Source organism: Coregonus clupeaformis, chromosome 5, assembly GCF_020615455.1.
Source record: "Coregonus clupeaformis isolate EN_2021a chromosome 5, ASM2061545v1, whole genome shotgun sequence".
Lineage (NCBI taxonomy): Eukaryota > Metazoa > Chordata > Actinopteri > Salmoniformes > Salmonidae > Coregonus > Coregonus clupeaformis.
The window spans coordinates 35,302,338-35,318,882 of NC_059196.1; the positions used below are offsets into that span (position 1 = coordinate 35,302,338).

At 47.1% G+C, this 16,545-nt stretch overlaps 1 pseudogene; it reads right to left on the reverse strand.

Annotated features, from left to right (window-relative positions):
• Positions 1-15,182, reverse strand: part of LOC121567005 — a 34,747-nt pseudogene extending 19,565 nt beyond the window's left edge.
• Between the last annotated feature and the right edge of the window lie 1,363 nt (positions 15,183-16,545).

Below are 16,545 nucleotides of genomic sequence, written 5' to 3' on the forward strand. Positions count from 1 at the left end.
TGTAAGTTACCTGTCTGGGCTGGTCGGGGAGGCAGGGCTGGCTGTAGATATGTTTTAAAGGCTGGAGGATCTCTGTACCTCCCATGTCAGCCCTCATTCCCTTCACCTTCTGCAGAGCCTTATCCATAGTCTTCTGGCTGTACTCCATACTCTTACTGACGTCCAGATAGACACACACACAAGGTCAAAGGGTCATCACCACAACATATTACAGACCAAAGCCATGGACATTTTCATCTTTAACCTACCTGCTGCAAATGATTAGATGTAAACATTAACTGTCACACAATGTCACTGTTTATCTTTGAATACGGATTACTTGGTGCAACATACATGATAAAACCCTAGAACGACATTGCTAAATGTGTTTAGAAACAACTTGAACTGATTGAGACGGGGGTTGGAAGGAGAGAACACTCACGGAAAGAAGGACTTATAACTGGACCCAAAGCCGATGATGTTGAAGTAGCAACCCATTGGCAGGCTTTTCAGCAAGAGCAGCAGAGTATCCTGCAAGAGAGAAATCCAACAAGTGTCTTTACTCCTCAATAAACCTTATAGGACAGTCTTAAAGAACTAGTACAGAGTAACCACTGTGTCCTGGATTTCACTCCAAACTATCTCTTGGTGAGGATTGTGTGTGTGTGTGTATTTCTACCCTGGCACTGCCAATACGGTCCTGTGCCCCAGACCCATTTTGCATGGGCCATCCCATGCTGCCAGAGCGATCCACCACGAACAGGAACTCCCCGTGTGAGGTCAGCGATGACATCACATCCTTGGGGAACTCTGGGTACAGGCTCAGCATGACCACTGGGTCACCCATCAGAGAGCCTGGGGGGAGAAAATAAAGAAACAAAAGTAAGAAAGAAGAAAGGTCCAACAGTCTTTCTCCATTTCTACAGGACATCTCTCCATCTGTCTCACCATGTCACTCTGTAAACATGGATGAAGGTAGTAGACTAGACTACTCATTAATCTCATATACACCAATCTACAACAGAGTACACCCACCACCCACTCACCTGGCTTGGCAGAAGCCTGTCCTGCCTCTACTATAGCAGTAGGCTGATGGGTGTCTTGGTAATACAACAACAGCTCAACGTCCCGGTCAAACTGATGACCTGCAGCCAGACTGACCTGCAGTTAGAACAACATTCACATGAAGACAGAGCAGTCAGAGGGAATTTAACAACTATGAAGGATTCTGATGGTTCATGATGCTAGTGAGAGTGCAAGCACACAGACATACTGTGTACACACACACACACACACACACACATACATTCTGTACACACACACACACACACAGACATACACAGACAGACATACTGTACACACACACAGACATACCGTACACACACACATTCATATGTACGTAAAGAAACACACTTCCACATGCATATGAACACAAACACAGACAGACACACACAGTACCGTGGCTTGGGTTTTCTCTGTGTTGAGGTAGTTGAGTGGGTCCAGGGGACAGTTGGACTCTACTCTAGAGATGGGATGAGGGGGACGACACGCGGGCACTGAGGGACAGACTGTAGGGCACAGAACCAGCGGGCACTGAGGACACCTGGGCACTGCCATCACTACCACTGTCTGACCCTTGAGAGAGAGAGATGGGGTGAGGGAGAAAGGAAGAGAGAGAGAGATGGGGTGAGGGGAGAGAGACAGGGTCAGGGGAGAGAGGAAGAGGGAGAGAGAGAGACAGAAGAAAGAAGGAGAGAGAGAGAGAGAGAGAGAGAGAGAGAGAGACCAACAAATTAGCATGTTTTTGCTCCAGCCCAGCACTACCACCTTTCAACTCACCAACTCACCAAGACCTTGATTCATTCACTCAGGTGTATTAAAACTGGACTGGAACTAAAGCCTGCACCATCCAATGTGGGTCTCAAAGAGCAGGACTGAAGACCACTGCCCTATGGGACCAGGTACTGGTTCCTAGTCACACTGCTGCCCACAAGGTTTTTACTTTGTATTGCACTGCCCTATGATGTATTACTGGTTTGTGTCTCTCTATACAGGTGTCCATGTTCTTACCCTGGGGTTGGTAGCGGGGGTTGAGCACGGCAGGCAGGCAGAGCCTCAGGCTGTCGTCAGCCTGTACAGCCAGCTCTGTCACATAGTCCAGGCTGACAGAGGCCTTCTCTCCTGGAGGCAGACTACCCACACTCAGCTTGAACACGTCCGGGCTCTCATCACTCTCCTCCAATAGGAAGGCTTGCTGTCCCGAGCTCAATGCATCATCATACTGCTCCTGCGCCTGAGGGGGGACAGAGGAAGACAGGGACGCATCATCAACCTGAGACACAGCATAGTACAGTAGCATACATCCAGGGGAGGGTGCTGTCTGACTGACACTAGTCAGGTCAATGGGGTTTGACAGAGAGTAGGATTTGACAAAGCAGTGGATGGAGAACCAGTTTTATAGGGTCAAAATCTAATACTGAGAGCAGAGAGCTGCTGGTTAACCAATAAGTGATAATAATAAGTAATGGATTGGATTTATATAGCGCCTTTCTACCAACTGAGGTACTCAAAGCAGTTTACATAGTAATGGGGAAACTCCCCTCATCCACCATCAATGTGTGGCACCCACCTGGGTGATGCACAGCAACCATTTTGTAACAGAACGCTCACCACACATCAGATCGCATGGTGGAGAGGAGTGATATATGCCAATTAGGAATGAAGGGGATTATTAGGTGGCCATGATGGAAATGGGGCCAGGTTAGTCGGCGGTAACACTTAACACCAAGTTGCTCTTAAACCTGTGTAATAACACTGTAACTACACTAGTAACAACATTTGAACTAACATGTTATTGATTGGTATTAACATGAAATTAACCCAAATCCTGCTATAAATTATACTTTTGTAGATCTCAGAAAATGTCTTAAAAATGTCTACAGTTGCATTTGTCTCGATGTTGACTTGTCATCTCTCCTCACCTTCTGTTTCTCCTGAACCTCAGCCACCACCTCAGTCTGTCCTATCTTGGCGCTGAACCTGCAGACAGCAGCCTCTCCTGGTAGAGGGAAAACAAAGATGGCCTCCAGAGGGCTTTTCTCCTGGTTCTCATACTGCAGAGTGGAGCTCACAGTGGCCACATGCCCCTGCACACTCACCTCCACAGCAATACTCTTCAGAGGCACTGAGAGAGGGAGGTATGGAGGGAGAGAGGGATAGATGGAAGAGAGAAAACTTACGATGACAACGTTTGGGAACCACTTGGAGATAGTAAATGTGATTTAACGCTCATCTCATGGAAATGTTTAATTTAGTGAAAAACAATATACAGTTGAAGTCGGAAGTTTACATACTGTCACGAGTTGCTAAGCCAGAACCCAGAAGCAGACCAGGACAAGGTAAGTTGAAACGAAGGTGAGTGTTTATTACAAATTCAAGAGTGATGCTGAATAATCCAGGGAACAGAGCGGGCGGCGTTGATTAGTTGTTGGGGGTGCAGTGGTTGATCCCATCCTGGGTCGGCAGCCGCCGACCACCAGGCAGAGGTTGGATGAAGGTTCCGGACGGGTGACTGCAGATGGAACAAAACGGGGGTAAGTAAGCAACAAACCAACAAGGTGCAAAAACAACAAAACTAACGCTAGGCTCTAAGACTGATACTCTGGTAAACCTACTGTTCATGGCTAACGATCCGGCAGGGAATGGATGTTAGGCCAGAGCCTAAGAAGGGTGATGATCAGGACCAGGTGTGCAGATTGCTGATGGGATGCAGGTGCGGAAATCAAGAGAGCTCCCCGGAGCGTTCCCGAACCCTCGGGAAACTGGAGATCACGAACAGAAAAACTAGTCACCAGACAGGACCCGACTCAGACTGCCGGGATCGTTACAGTACCCCCCCTCCGGCGAGACGCCACCGGGCGGACTCCCGGAGCGCCAGGATGGAGGCGGTAGAAGTCACTGATGAGGTCAGCATCTAGGACCTGTCGCCGCGGAATCCAACTCCTCTCTTCAGGACCATACCCCTCCCAGTCCACGAGATACTGGAAACCCCGGCCCCGCCGTCTGGAATCCATGATGCGACGCACCGTGTAGGCAGGACCACCTCCGATCATCCGAGGAGGAGGAGGAGGAGGCGGAGGAGGCAACAGAGGACTGAGGAAAACAGGCTTGAGGCAGGAGACATGAAAGGTGGGATGGACTCTGAGCGTCCTCGGGAGTTTGAGTCGAACTGCCACCGGATTGATCACCTTCTCCACCACAAACGGACCAATGAACTTCGGTAACAACTTCCTAGACTCAGTCCGTAACAGAAGATCCCGTGTGGCCAACCAGACCCTATCTCCGATGGAATAGGTGGGAGCGGGGATCCGGCGACGATTCGCCTGGAGCTGATACCGGTCCGAAACTCTAAGGAGTGCCTTTCTGGCCCGATGCCAGGTCCGGTGGCAACGCGAATATGGGCCTGAACAGAAGGCACTGAGAGCTCCTTCTCCTGAGAAGGGAACAGGGGAGGTTGGTAGCCATACAGGCACTGGAAGGGAGACATCCCAGTGGCAGATGTAGGGGAGAGTATTGTGGGCATACTCAACCCAAGGCAACTGAGAGACCCAGGAGGTGGGGTTGGAAGAGACCAGGCAGCGTAGCGTGGATTCCATCTTCTGGTTGGCTCTCTCCGCCTGACCATTGGATTGGGGGTGAAAACCAGATGTGAGACTGACTGTAGCTCCAATGGCCAAACAGAAGGACTTCCAGACAGCAGAGGTAAACTGAGGGCCACGGTCGGAAACGATATCACTGGGCAAACCGTGGACCCTGAAAACCTCCCCTAACCAGGATCTCGGACGTCTCCGAGGCAGAGGGAAGCTTGGCAATTGGCACAAAGTGGGCGAACTTGCTGAATCTGTCCACGATAGTCAGAACGACCGTGTTCCCCTCAGAAGCGGGCAACCCAGTGACGAAGTCCAGGGCCAGATGCGACCATGGTCGCCGGGGAATAGGAAGGGGGTGAAGTAGTCCAGAGCTGGGCCGATTGGTACTCTTATTCTGCGCACACACTGGACAGGCAGCAACAAAACCCTGAGTATCCTCGGCCATGGCAGGCCACCAAAACGTCTGCGAAGAAACGCCATGGTCCGAGCCACGCCAGGGTGACAAGCCATCTTGCTGGCGTGGGACCATTTGAGGACAGCAGGACGAACCGACTCAGGCACAAACAACCGACCGGGTGGACCGTTACCGGGGCCGGGCTGAGTCCGAAGGGCCGCCAGCACCTCCTCCTCAATCTTCCACATAACTGCTCCCACGACGCAGTTCGGGGGAGAATTGTCTCGGTCTTGGACCCACTCTCCTCCGTCTTGGAGAACATCCGGGACAAGGCGTCCGCCTTGCCGTTCTTAGATCCAGGTCGGAACGTCAGGGAAAACTTGAATCGTCCGAAAAACAACGCCCACCTGGCCTGACGGGAGTTGAGGCGTTTAGCCGATTGCACGTAAGCAAGATTCTTGTGGTCAGTCCAGACAATAAACGGTTGCTCCGCCCCCCTCCAACCAGTGGCGCCACTCCTCCAAGGCAAGTTTCACCGCGAGAAGCTCCCGGTTACCCACATCGTAATTCCTCTCCGCAGGCGAAAGGCGACGAGTAGTAGGCGCAGGGATGGAGTTTACTGTCCGTGGAGCATCGCTGCGACAGGATGGCGCCAACTCCCACATCAGACGCGTCCACTTCAACGGCGAACTGACGGGCCGTGTCCGGTTGAGAGAGAATCGGTGCGTTGGTGAATCGCCTCTTCAAATCCAGAAACGCTTCGATCCGCCTCCGGATTCCACTTGAAGGTCCTGATACTGGAAGTCAAGGCAGTTAACGGAGCGGCCACACGGCTGTAATCCCGGATGAATCTGCGGTAGAAATTCGCAAACCCCAAAAATCTCTGGAGCTGCAATCTCGTACCGGGCTGGGCCCATTCCAGAACCGCTCTAACCTTCTCCTGGTCCATCCTAATCTCTCCCCTGGAGATGATGTACCCGAGAAAGGATGTCGTGTGGGCGTGAAACTCGCACTTCTCGGCCTTCACGAACAGGCGATTCTCCAACAATCGCTGCAGAACCTGCCGGACATGCTGGACGTGGTCGGAAGGTTCCTTCGAGAAGATCAGAATGTCATCCAGGTAAACAAACACAAAGAGACCGATCATATCTCTCAGGACGTCGTTCACCATACTCTGGAATACCGCTGGAGCATTGGTCAGTCCAAACGGCATCACCTGATACTCGAAGTGACCCATCGGTGTATTGAAACCCGTCAACCACTCGTCCCCTCTCTGATCCGGACCATGTGATACGCATTGCGTAGGTCTAGCTTGGTGAACACCGTAGCACCCTGTAAGGAGTCGAAGGCAGAACTCATCAAGGGCAGGGGATACTTGTTCTTGACCGTGATGTCATTCAACCCCCGATAATCAATACACGGTCGAAGAGAGCCATCCTTCTTACCCACAAAGAAGAATCCTGCCCCCAGGGGTGATGACGAGGGACGAACGAGACCAGCAGCTAGGGACTCCTTGATGTAGGTCTCCAAAGCCTCACGTTCAGGTCGGGAGATACTGTATAACCTTCCCTTGGGGTAGACAGCTCCAGGGAACAGGTTGATGGCACAATCATATGGTCGGTGGGGAGGGAGTGACAGAGCCTTCTGCTTACTGAACACTTCCCCCAAATCGTGATATGTCTCGGGAACCAGGGACAAATCTGGAGGTTTAGCCTCAATCACCTGACTGGGAACCGAATGGGGGCAGGCAGTCTTGAGACAGTTAGCATGACACTCAAGGCTCCAACTCGTTACCTTGCCCGTCACCCAATCGAACGTGGGATTGTGTTCCTTCAGCCAGGGGTATCCAAGGACCAGAGGAACATGGGAAGACGGCAGAATGAAGAATGAAATCATCTCAGAATGATTCCCCGACAACCGCATCTTAACCGGTTCAGTCCTCATCGTGATACGTGCCAGACTACTGCCGTTCAGAGTGGTAGCTTCAATGGCTTCCGGCAATTGCTCCTTGGAAAGCCCCAGCTGTTCCACCAACTTCGGCATCTAGAAAGCTTCCATCGGCACCTGAATCGATAAAAGCGTTAATCGCTAAGCTCTGATTCCTGTTCATAAGGGTAGCCGGGAAACGGGGGTCTGACAGAGGTATTGAGAGGTCGAAACTGGCTCGCTAAAAGTCCTCCCAACTTTAGCGAGCCGCGCAGTTTGACGACCCGACTGGAACCTGAGAAGCTGATCGGTTGGACGGAACCCATTGCTTCTCCCTCCTTCGCTCTCGGACTCGATTATCCACCCGAATAGACAAGGCTACCAAGCTGTCCAGGTCACTAGGCTCCGGATAGGAGATCAACTCATCCTTGAGCTGCTCCGACAGACCCTGGTAAAAGGCCGCTTGCAGAGCCTCCTCATTCCACCCACTCTCCACAGCCAACGTCTTGAACTCGATCACGAAGTCGGCCACGCTGCGAGTTCCTTGGCGAAGCGAAAACAGGCGCCTAGCTGCGTCCCTCCCTCGGACGGGAATGGTCGAAGAGCTTCCTCATCTCGGCCGTGAACCCCTGGTATGAAGCCATGCAGGGATCCTGTCGTTCCCAAACGGCTGAAGCCCACTCCAGCGCTCGACCACGCAGCAACTCAATCACAAAGGCTATCCTAGCCTTGTCTGTGGCATAAGAGTAGGGCTGTAGATCGAACACTAATCCACACTGCATAAGGAAGGAACGGCATCTTCCCAGCTCCCCCTCATATTTATCCGGCGTCGGAACCTTGGGCTCACGGAAGGACACAGCTTCAGAAGCGGCAGGCGAGATGGGTGAAACCGGTAGTGGATCCTCCACCGGACACTTGCGTTGGTTCTGGACCTCCGTCAGACCCGGTAGAAAGGTTCGAACTGACAACGCGATCTCCTGTAGTACCGTGCTATGATGGCCCAACATCTTCTCCTGCTGGGTAATGGCATGGCGAACAGAGTCCAGGTCCGCTGGGTTCATTACTGGCCGGATCGTTCTGTCACGAGTTGCTAAGCCAGAACCCAGAAGCAGACCAGGACAAGGTAAGTTGAAGCGAAGGTGAGTGTTTATTACAAATTCAAGAGTGATGCTGAATAATCCAGGGAACAGAGCGGGCGGCGTTGATTAGTTGTTGGGGGGTGCAGTGGTTGATCCCATCCTGGGTCGGCAGCCGCCGACCACCAGGCAGAGGTTGGATGAAGGTTCCGGACGGGTGACTGCAGATGGAACAAAACCGGGGGTAAGTAAGCAACAAACCAACAAGGTGCAAAAACAACAAAACTAACGCTAGGCTCTAAGACTGATACTCTGGTAAACCTACTGTTCATGGCTAACGATCCGGCAGGGAATGGATGTTAGGCCAGAGCCTAAGAAGGGTGATGATCAGGACCAGGTGTGCAGATTGCTGATGGGATGCAGGTGCGGAAATCAAGAGAGCTCCCCGGAGCGTTCCCGAACCCTCGGGAAACTGGAGATCACGAACAGAAAAACTAGTCACCAGACAGGACCCGACTCAGACTGCCGGGATCGTTACACATACACCTTAGCCAAATACATTTAAACTCAGTTTTTCACAATTCCTGACATTTAATCCTAGTAAAAATTCCCTGTTTTAGGTCAGATAGGATCACCACTTTATTTTAAGAATGTGAAATGTCAGAATAATAGTAGAGAGAATGATTTATTTCAGCTTTTATTTCTTTCATTTGGTCAGAAGTTTACATACACTCAATTAGTATTTGGTAGCATTGCCTTTAAATTGTTTAACTTGGGTCAAACGTTTCGGGTAGCCTTCCACCAGCTTCCCACAATAAGTTGGGTGAATTTTGGCCCATTCCTCCGGACAGAGCTGGTGTAACTGAGTCAGGTTTGTAGGCCTCCTTGCTCGCACACGCTTTTTCAGTTCTGCCCACAAATGTTCTATGGGATTGAGGTCAGGGCTTTGTGATGGCCACTCCAATACCTTGACTTTGTTGTCTTTAAGCCATTTTGCCACAACTTTGGAAGTATGCTTGGGGTCATTGTCCATTTGGAAGACCCATTTGCGACCAAGCTTTAACTTCCTAACTGATGTCTTGAGATGTTGCTTCAATATATCCACATAATTTTCATTCTTCATGATGCCACCACCCCCGTGCTTCACGGTTGGGATGGTGTTCTTCGGCTTGCAAGCTACCCCCTTTTTCCTCCAAACATAACGATGGTCATTATGGCCAAACAGTTCTATTTTTGTTTCATCAGACCAGAGGACATTTCTCCAAAAAGTACGATCTTTGTCCCAATGTGCAGTTGCAAAACGTACGTGTTTATACTTGCATACTATTGTTTGTACAGATGAACGTGGTATCTTCAGGTGTTTGGAAGTTGCTCCCAAGGATGAACCAGATTTGTGGAGGTTTTCTTTTGATTTTCCCCATGATGTCAAGCAAAGAGGCACTGAGTTTGAAGGTAGGCCTTGAAATATATCCACAGGTACATCTCCAATTGACTCAAATTATGTCAATTAGCCTATCAGAAGCTTCTAAAGCCATGACATCATTTTCTGGAATTTTCCAAGTTGTTTATAGGCACAGTCAACTTAGTGTATGTAAACTTCTGACCCACTGGAATTGTGTTACAGTGAATTATAAGTGAAATAATCTGTCTGTAAACAGTTGTTGGAAAAAATGTCCTAACCGACTTGCCAAAACTATAGTTTGTTAAAAATAAATTTGTGGAGTGGTTGAAAAACTAGTTTTAATGACTCCAACCTAAGTGTATGTAAACTTCCGACTTCAACTGTAAATGTGGTGGAATGTTCTGAAGTATTTCTTTAATAAAAATATATAAACAGCATAATGATGAGAACTCATGTCTGGGAGAAGGAAGAAACACAGACACCGGAGGTAAACAATCATTTCTGCTTTCAAACCGTACCTGGTTCATTCTTGACAGTTACCAATCCACAGCCCACCATTTTGGCTCCTGTATGGGGAAGTCAGGTGTCATATCATTGTCCTCTTACCGGCCTCTTAATTTAATGAAGTTAATTGCCGTGCAACAGTAAACAGTTAATCGTAATATGCCAAGTGTCTATGATAAATTGTTTTATAAAGGCAGCCACAGAAAGCAACTACTGACAGTAGGATGAGAGCCATTGAGAGGTTTATCTAACCATGTTGGCAGGGCTCTACAACAATGTTCCCTCCAATTGTTTTTGCCACTGAGAGCGTTTACTGTGAACGCTGAGGCTGTACCCATTTTAACTTACAGTTTTAACAGTAGCCAAGTAGGCTACTGTGGCTATTTGATAATAATGTAGCCCTACCAGTGGCCTACCTGTCACACCCTGGTTCTGGGGACTCTATATGTTGAGCCAGGGTGTGTAAATTCTATGTGTTTGTGTTCTATGTGAATTGTCTAGTTGTTCTATTTCTATGTTGGCCAGAGTGGTTCTCAATCAGAGGCAACGAGTGTCAGCTGTGGCTGGTTGTCTCTGATTGGGAACCACATTTAGACAGGCTGTTTTCCCACAGTAGTTGTGGGATCTTGTTCCTTTTGGTTTGTACCGTAGGACTGCACGTATCATTTGTTGTTTTATCACTATTGATAATAAAGTATGTTTGCATTTCACGCTGCACCTTGGTCCTCCTCCTTCGACGATCGTGACACTACCATCAAAAACAATGGAGAAAATGCACCCCATAACATTTTAACATGGAAATAGCTGTTATATCATTCAGCCTACAGTAGCAGCAAATGTGTGGTGTTCAATGTAGGACTACATTCCATGAGAATGTTGAAAAAATATATGCAGGGTTTGACATTAACCTGCTCATCCACTTGTCCTTCAGACAAGGAGGCGACTGAAAACACTGTTGTGTTGTTTGATGCAAGAAACCACGTTACAAAATATCATGCATTATTATTCCCAAACCATTATTACAGACAATCAGACAAATTATGCTACCCTTTTTAAAAACACAACATATAACTGGGCTAATAACTCACTAACTAGCAAAGGATATGAACAAAACGTGCACACGTGGCTACATGCATCTTTTTCTTTGATCTCAAAACAAGCGCATCTACTCATGACCACAGCTGTAAACACAGTCCAGTTCAAAGTAAATGGCACAGATCCACATATCCTTTTGGCAAACTCCAAGCGGGCTGTAATGTGCCTTTTATTGAAGAGTGACTTCCGTCTGGCCACTCTACCATAAAGGCCTGATTGGTGGAGTACTGCAGAGATGGTTGTCCTTCTGGAAGGCTCTCCCATCTCCACAGAGGAACTCTGGAGCTCTGTCAGAGTGACCATCGGGTTCTTGGTCATGTCAAAGTTGCGTCAATTCAAATCTGGCATTAGGAACAAAAGAGGTCAACACGACTTCTAAGATATACTAGTTATTTTAATTAATGCAAAAACCTTCAATGGTAAATATGATGTTTCGTATATACGGGCTCTTTGAAATACCTCGCAGGGCACTTCAGAGAACTAATCCATTGTTTCAGATTCAATACTCAAATACTCTGACAGAGAGTTTCCCACCTCTCTGCTGACCAATTAGAGTAGACTTGAGCGTGGTTTAAACTTACTCAGCCAATCCGTTGATGCATCTCTGTTACCAGGCATATGTCCATATCATAACAACCTGTCATAGTGAGAAGAGCCAGCTCCCTTAGACACCATTCCTACGTCCAAGGAAGGTTCACAGATCACAAAGAACCAGTATATTCCAGCATTTGGAGACACAAATCCCTATCTCACTTTACCCTCTAAAACAGCTCTTCACATCAATCACAGCTTGCCAGGTGTCACAACCTACATTAGCACAGTCCAGAATGCATTCTTTCTAAGTTAGTCATCCCATCAATTATAAAAATAATAAATCTCTCACAGTCACCTCCCTGACCAAGGCCCTTCTCCCCCGATTGCTCAGTTTGGCCGGGCGGCCAAAGGTGCTTCAACAAAGTACTGAGTAAAGGGTCTGAATACTGATGTAAATGTTTTATTATTTTTTGTTTTTTTATATATAGATTTCTAAAAACCTGTTTTTGCTTCGTCATTATGGGGTATTGTATATAGATTGATGAGGGGGTAAAAAACAACAACAATTGAATACATTTTAGAATAAGGCTGTAACATAACAAATTGTGGAAAAAGTCAAGGGGTCTGAATACTTTCCGAAGGCACTGTATGTGTGCAGCGCACGTGTGATTAATAAACAACATAATGAACAAACAGCTTTGGGAATCCATCTGTATTTTGATCAATTATATAGGCTAGATTAAAAATAGCATAGTTACAACAACAATAAATGACTGACACAAGTGGGCCACTGACAGGAATGATGGACTGGCCAGGAGTGTTTAACCTCCCCCGGGCAGCCCTGTATGTGGACAGGTGCATTCTAGTGCTGTTGTTGCCTCTTCAGAAAGTTGGTTTATTTGTTGGTCAATTGCACATTACTGTTTGAATAAATAATTTCATTTTAATAAAACATTGAAAAGCAAATTGTGAACTAAAAAACGAATGTGACCAGGCACATTTTTCACTGGCACCCTTGCGACCAATTCAAAATGTGTGTCTCACTGCCAAGTCAAACGGTCGCAAATACAACTGTTTTGGTCGCAGTATCAAGCCCTGGTAGGTCATGCACCATAACTGCAGGTTGTTGATAAAGAATATTGCTTTGTACAGTAATACAATTTTGGTCTTCCCAGAACTTTCTTGTTCTCAACTCCAATGGCTGGATGCCGCTGGGGCCTGATGGATGTTTCCCTGCCTTGTCATCTGTCCCTATCCGAATGGCCTGTGCTACCTGGAACTTGCCTGCCAAGGAAGTCGTCTCCATTCTCCATCCTGTAGTGAAGTAGACGGAGAACAGCAAGAAGAATGTTCCAATCAGCGCTGGTCCCATGTCACAAGTCGTTGGAACCGAAGGCAGTGGCATGCTGCTAAGCGGACGGGGGTGACTGCGAGAGGTTCGGAGCAGATTGACATAAGGAATAGCTTCGCTGCACTGGTGCCCACCTGTGCCTTCATCGCTGGGATTGCCTGTGTCTGCGACGGCGGTGCTGACTCCAACTACGCTGACTCCAGCAGCGGCTTCGTCGTCGAGTTCAGCTCCTTTCCCTCTCTCTGGATCTGATGGGGCACTGACTGCTGTGGTAGGTCTAGACCTATCGCCGGGAGCAGCGGGCGTATGCTATCCTGCTTCTCGTGGGCCCGTGAAAGGTTAAACAAATTGTGTGAGGGGTAGGAATGGCCGGATTTCTCCATTACCTTTTCCAGCCGTTTTATTGGGCAGTTCAATGGTGAAAAATGTCTCAGTCCCTGGAGCAAAAACGATGTGCTATCCAGGAGCACGAGTACAGGACATCAATAAGCTGCTCCCAAACATTTTAAACCAGCATCAGGATATTGAGTCTATCATAGTTCATGTGGGATTCAATGACATTATGAAGGGCAGCGCAGAACAGCTGAAGATGGATTTCAAAGAACTGATTGGGTCACTACTTGACACCAACAAACGCCCCATAATAGCTGGCCCTCTGCCCTCCCTAAATCGTGGCAATGAACGGTTCAGCAGACTTTTGGCCCTCCATAACTAGCTACGAGACTACTGCAGCTCTGTGGGTACATTTATTGACAATTTTGAAACCTTCTGGAAACAAAGCTTGTTTTATAAGAAGGATCCACCCAAATCATTTGGGTTCCTGGATCCTTTCACAGCATTATAAGGCTGCGTTGAGACAATTACTTATCAATGACCCAAGCCCAGCTCAGCTAATCATTTACATTACATTTTACATTTTAGTCATTTAGCGGACGCTCTTATCCAGTGAATAATTTTTTTTTATACTGGCCCCCCGTGGGAATCGAACCCACAACCCTGGCGTTGCAAACGCCATGCTCTATCAACTGAGCTACATCCCTGCCGGCCATTCCCTCCCCTACCCTGGGCCAATTGTGCGCCGCCCATGAGTCTCCCGGTCACGGCCGGCTGCGACAGAGCCTGGATTCGAACCAGGATCTCTAGTGGCACAGTTAGCACTGCGATGCAGTGCCTTAGACCACTGCGCCACTCAGGAGGCTAATCCCTACCATTGTGTTGCCAAGTTGTCATAATGCAGTGGTTTCCCAACCTTTTTCAGTTACTGTACCACCAAGTACATTTTGCTCTGTTCAGAGTACCTCTTAAGTACCTCCTAATGTGCATTTGACCAGTTAGCCTATGGTCTCATGAGTCTTCTCAAGTACCCTCTGTGGATAGGCCAAGTACCTCCAGGGGTAGAATGCCAAGTAAATTGCAAACAATATATTCTGGGCACCATCCGACTACTCAAGATGTTTTGAAAAGGTACAAAATGGTCATGCAGAAACAGGAGAGTAACTGTAAATATTGGTTATGTACAGAAATACCTATATATATTTGCAAAACCATTAAATGTATCTATGATAATATGTAGCCTAGGATGCCAAGTGGGTGCTAGATCTGCACTAGGCTAGATCTGCACATCGGCTGCCTAGGCTAGATAATGTGTTAATTTATAAATATTAATGATATAGAAGTTCAGTGAGTTTATTTTTCGATTCATCAGGGGCTGCTTCAGCACCCCTACTTCCCGCGGCTATGGATGGAAGTGTCTTATATAAGGAAATGACAGGCCTAGTTCAAGTGGACCCTGTGAAATAGAGTAAAACACACACCAAAAAAATCACAATTGCCCCCGGTCTCCCCAACATGATTCATTTCTGAACGTTCTGTAACGTTGCGCACTCTAGAACAGACCCTGGGGCGTGGTCACTTTGCGTGCTACTCTACACAGTCATTGCGTCTATTCTAGCAACCTAAACCAAACGTCCATAAAATAAGGATAGTGTGATATGTGGATGATATCGAATTGAATGGCTATTTCTGGCCACCAACAATAATAAGCAAAATAGGTTAACGTCATTTCAACATATGTCGTCTGATCAAATGTAGAATATTTTGAGAACCTGAACGCTTTCACATTAATAGGCGAATCATCCCCATATGACGCAGTTCTGTAACATATTACCTTGACATCTGTGATAGGCTAGTTTTCAATGATTGCGTTTTACTGGTCCTGCCGATAAAATCCCACGGCTTCTACTTTCGTTTAGCATTAATATCCGAGTAACCTACTTCTTCTTGGTTTATTACGAAAAACGTCAATCGTAAACATTTCATAGACACGCCTACTATCTTACTTGCCATTGGTGAAAAGACACATTGGGCCTATTCAACCAATCGTTGTTCTTGCGTCTGTAGTGCAGGTTTTTTTCTACCTTATAACGCTTTAAACGTATTATTAGGCATATATTTCTATAGGCTATAGCAATTCGTCAATGGACTGAACACTAAACATAGCTGTCTGGTCATTGTGCTTATAGCTGGTCAATTCATTGGATATCTCCTGTCAGATTGAAGTACGGTGTTACGACATTCAGCTGACCATATTAGGCTTAATAAAACGTTAGGGTTCTCTCTCACTAAAGCAGAAAAAACTCAAAGGCTTTTAGAGAATAAGTGAGTTGCAAAGGGGTCTGGACACTGTTGAAGCAGCGTAGAAGAGTGGCGTGTGGGGTTGATCTCGAGTGGCGCAGCGGTCTAAGGCACTGCATCTCAGTACTTGAGGCATCATTACAGACCCCCTGGTTCTATTCCAGGCTGTATCACAACCGGCCGTGATTGGGAGTCCCATAGGGCGGGGTACAATTGGCCCAGCGTCGTCTGGGTTTGGCTGGTGTAGGCCGTCATTGTAAATAAGAATTTGTTCTTAACTGACTTGCCTAGTTAAATAAAGAGTGTCTGTGTGTGGGCGGTCTTCTAGCCTACTCTTCCTCATAAGGAGGTACCTAACACTCCTCGTGGACCCTATTAATCAGGTGTGTTCAACAGTGGCGGAAAAAGTACTTGAGTAAAGATACCTTAATAGAAAATGACTCAAGTAAAAGTGAAAGTCACCCAGTAAAGTACTACTTGAGTAAAAGTATGTGGTTTTACACATACTTAAGTATCAAAAGTAAATGTAATTGCTAAAATATACTTAAGTATCAAAAGTAAAAGTATAAATCATTTCAAATTCCTTATATTAAGCAAATCACACTGCACTATATATATATATATTTTTAAGGATAGCCAGGGCACGCTCCAAAACTAAGACATAATTTACAAGCAAAGAATTTATGTTTAATTAGTCTGCCAGATCAGAGGCAGTAGAGATGACCAGGGATGTTCTCTTGATAAGTGTGTGAATCGCACCATTTTCCTGTCCTGCTAAGCATTCAAAATGTAACTACTACGTCTGGGTGTCAGGGAAAAAAGTACATGATTTTCATTAGGAACGCAGTAAAGTAAAAGTAAAAGTTGTCCAAAAATATAAATAGTAAAGTAAAGTACAGATACCCAAAAACTACTTAAGTAGTACTTTTTAGGGCTTGAACAAAAGCCGGCACACCCAGTGGCTCTCCAGTAGGGGTTGGCAACTCCTGCTGTAGGTTTCA